The following is a 3426-nucleotide window of genomic DNA, read 5'->3' as shown; positions in this document are numbered from 1 at the left end:
CATTCAGAAAACAAGAAGCATTGTCACCACATCAATATAATTAAGCTAAGTTCAAGGATAAATTCAAAACTCATGTACTTCTTGTTCTTTTGAATTAAAACATTTTTCATTTAAGAGAGGTGATGGATTCATAGGACATTCATATCTATAAGACAAAGTTACTAAATACTAATGATCATGTAATGAAGACACAAACATAGATAAGCACATAACATAGAAAACGAAAACAGAGAATGTAAGAACAAGGAATGAGTCCACCTTAGTGATAGTGGCGTTTCCTTCTTGAGGAACCAATGATGTCCTTGAGCTCTTCTATGTCTCTTCCTTGTCTTTGTTGCTCCTCCCTCATTGCTTTTTGATCTTCTCTAATTTCATGAAGGATGATGGAGTGCCCTTGATGTTCCACCCTTAGTTGTCCCATGTTGGAACTTAATTCTCCTAGGGAGGTGTTGATTTACTCCCAATAGTTTTGTGGAGGAAAATGCATCCCCTGAGGTATCTCAGGGATCTCTTGATTTGCAGCCACATGTTCTACCACTGAGCTATAGACCCTTGAGATGAATCTTTCCATCTCCCATGACTCGGAGGTGGAAGCCTTTGTCTTCCCTTTCCCTTTTCTAGAGGATTCTCCGGTCTTAGGTGCCATCAATGGTAATGGAAAAACAAAAAGCTTATGCTTTTACCACACCAAACTTAGAATATTGCTCGCCCTCGAGCAAAAGAAGAAAGAATAGAAGAAGAAGAAGAAGATATGGAGGAGATGGAGGGATGTGTGTATGGATGTGAGTGGTGAATAGAAAACAGAAGGGATGGTCATGAATGGAGAAAGAGAGGGTGAGGTGGGTAGGGATCCTGTGAGGTCCACAGATCTTGAGGTGATCCTGTGGTGTTCACAGATCTTGAGGTGTCAAGGATTTACATCCCTGCACCCATTGGGCATGCAAAATGCCCTTACACACAACTCTGGGCGTTCAGCGCCAGGTTGGTGCCCATTTTGGGCGTTCAACGCCCATTTGTTGGCCATTTCTGGCGTTGAACGCCAGAACCATGCTTGTTCTGGGCGTTCAGCGCCAGCTCTTCTCCAGGGTGTCATTCTGGCGTCCAGCGCCCAGATGATGCCCATTTTGAGCGTTCAGCGCCCAGACACTACCCATTTTGGGCGTTCAGCGCCAGAACCATGCTCTGTTCTGGCGTTGAACGCCAGACAGGTGCTTCCTCCAGGGTGTGATTTTTCTTCTGCTGTTTTTGATTCCATTTTTAATTTTTATATTTATTATGTGACTCCATATGATCATGAACCTAAGAAAACATGAAAAATAAAATTAGATAAATAAACATTGGGTTGCCTCCCAACAAGCGCTTCTTTAATGTCAATAGCTTGACAGTGGGCTCTCATGGAGCCTCACAGATGTTCAGAGCATTGTTGAGACTCTCCAACACCAAACTTAGAGTTTGGATATGGGAGTTCAACACCAAACTTAGAGTTTGGTTGTGGCCTTCCAACACCAAACTTAGAGTTTGACTGTGGGGGCTTTGTTTGACTCTGCTTTGAGAGAAGCTCTTTATGCTTCCTCTCCATGGATGCAGAGAGAGATCCTTGAGTTGTAAACACAAGGTTGTCCTTATTTAATTGAAGGATCAATTCTCCTCTGTCCACATCAATCACAGCTCTTGCTGTGGCTAGGAAAGGTCTTCCTAGGATGATGGATTCATCCTCTTCCTTTCCAGTATCCAGGACTATGAAATCAGCAGGGATGTAAAGGCCTTCAACCTTTACTAACACGTCCTCTAATTGTCCATAAGCCTGTTTTCTTGAATTGTCTGCCATCTCTAATGAGATTTTAGCAGCTTGCACCCCATAGATTCCCAGTTTCTCTATTACAGAGAGGGGCATGAGGTTTATCCCTGAACCAAGGTCACACAGAGCCTTAAAGATCATGGTGCCTATGGTACAAGGTATTATGAACTTTCCAGGATCCTGTTTCTTCTGAGGCAAAGTCAGTTGATCCAGATAACTTAGTTCATTGGTGAACAAGGGAGGTTCATCTTCCCAAGTTTTAATACCAAATAATTTGGCATTTAGCTTCATGATTGCACCAAGGAACTTGGCAGCTTGCTCTTCAGTAACATCCTCATTCTCTTCAGAAGAGGAATACTCATCAGAGCTCATGAATGGCATAAGGAGGTTCAATGGAATCTCTATGATCTCTAGATGAGCCTCAGAGTCCTTTGGTTCCTCAGAGGGAAGCCCCTTATTGATCACTGGACGTCCCAGGAGGTCTTCCTCCTTGGGATTCACGTCCTCTCCTTCCCTTACAGGTTCGGCCATGGTGCTTATGTCAATGGCCTTGCACTCTCCTTTTGGATTCTCTTCTGTATTGCTTGGGAGACTACTAGGAGGAATTTCAGTGATCCTTTTACTCAGCTGGCCCACTTGTGCTTCCAAATTTCTAATGGAAGACCTTGTTTCATTCATGAAACTTACAGTGGCCTTGGATAGATCAGAGACTAAGTTTGCTAAATTGGAGGTATTTTGTTCAAAGTTCTCTGTCTGTTGCTGAGTGGATGATGGAAAAGGTTTATTATTGTTAAACCTGTTTCTTCCACCATTATTAAAGCCTTGTTGAGGCCTTTGATCCTTCCATGAGAGATTTGGGTGATTTCTCCATGATGGATTATAGGTGTTTCCATAAGGTTCACCTAAGTAATTCACCTCTGCTATTGCAGGGTTTTCAGGATCATAAGCTTCTTCTGCATAAGAAGCCTCTTGAGTACTGTTGGATGCAGCTTGCATTCCATTCAGACTCTGAGAAATCATATTGACTTGCTGAGTCAATATTTTGTTCTGAGCCAATATGGCATTCAGAGTATCAACTTCAAGAACTCCCTTCTTCATAGGCGTCCCATTACTCACAGGATTCCTCTCAGAAGTGTACATAAACTGGTTATTAGCAACCATGTCAATGAGTTCTTGAGCTTCTGCAGGCGTTTTCTTTAGGTGAATGGATCCACCTGCAGAAGTATCCAATGACATCTTTGATAACTCAGACAAACCATCATAGAATATATCCAGGATGGTCCATTCTGAAAGCATGTCAGAGGGACACTTTTTGGTCAACTGTTTGTATCTTTCCCAAGCTTCATAGAGGGATTCACCATCTTTTTGTCTGAAGGTTTGAACATCAGCTCTAAGCTTGCTCAGCTTTTGAGGAGGAAAGAACTTGGCTAAGAAAGCCGTGACCAGCTTATCCCAAGAGTTCAGGCTGTCTTTGGGTTGAGAGTCCAACCATATTTTAGCTCTGTCTCTTACAGCAAAAGGGAAAAGCATGAGCCTGTAGACTTCAGGATCTACTCCATTAGTCTTAACAGTATCACAGATCTGCAAGAATTCAGTTAAAAACTGAAAAGGATCTTCAGATGGAAATC

The 3426-nt window shown here is 42.5% G+C and overlaps 1 non-coding gene across 1 annotated transcript; it reads left to right on the top strand.

Annotated features, from left to right (window-relative positions):
- The first annotated feature begins 3088 nt into the window (after positions 1-3088).
- On the top strand, positions 3089-3196 carry LOC112731147 (small nucleolar RNA R71). Its single transcript, XR_003166938.1, has one exon. It is a non-coding gene; the product is annotated as a small nucleolar RNA R71 (small nucleolar RNA).
- The last annotated feature ends 230 nt before the right edge of the window (positions 3197-3426 follow it).

This window comes from Arachis hypogaea, chromosome 12 (genome assembly GCF_003086295.3).
Source record: "Arachis hypogaea cultivar Tifrunner chromosome 12, arahy.Tifrunner.gnm2.J5K5, whole genome shotgun sequence".
NCBI classification, from domain to species: domain Eukaryota; kingdom Viridiplantae; phylum Streptophyta; class Magnoliopsida; order Fabales; family Fabaceae; genus Arachis; species Arachis hypogaea.
Note: the sequence above shows the minus strand (reverse complement) of the source record. Positions and strands in the feature narration are given on the sequence as shown.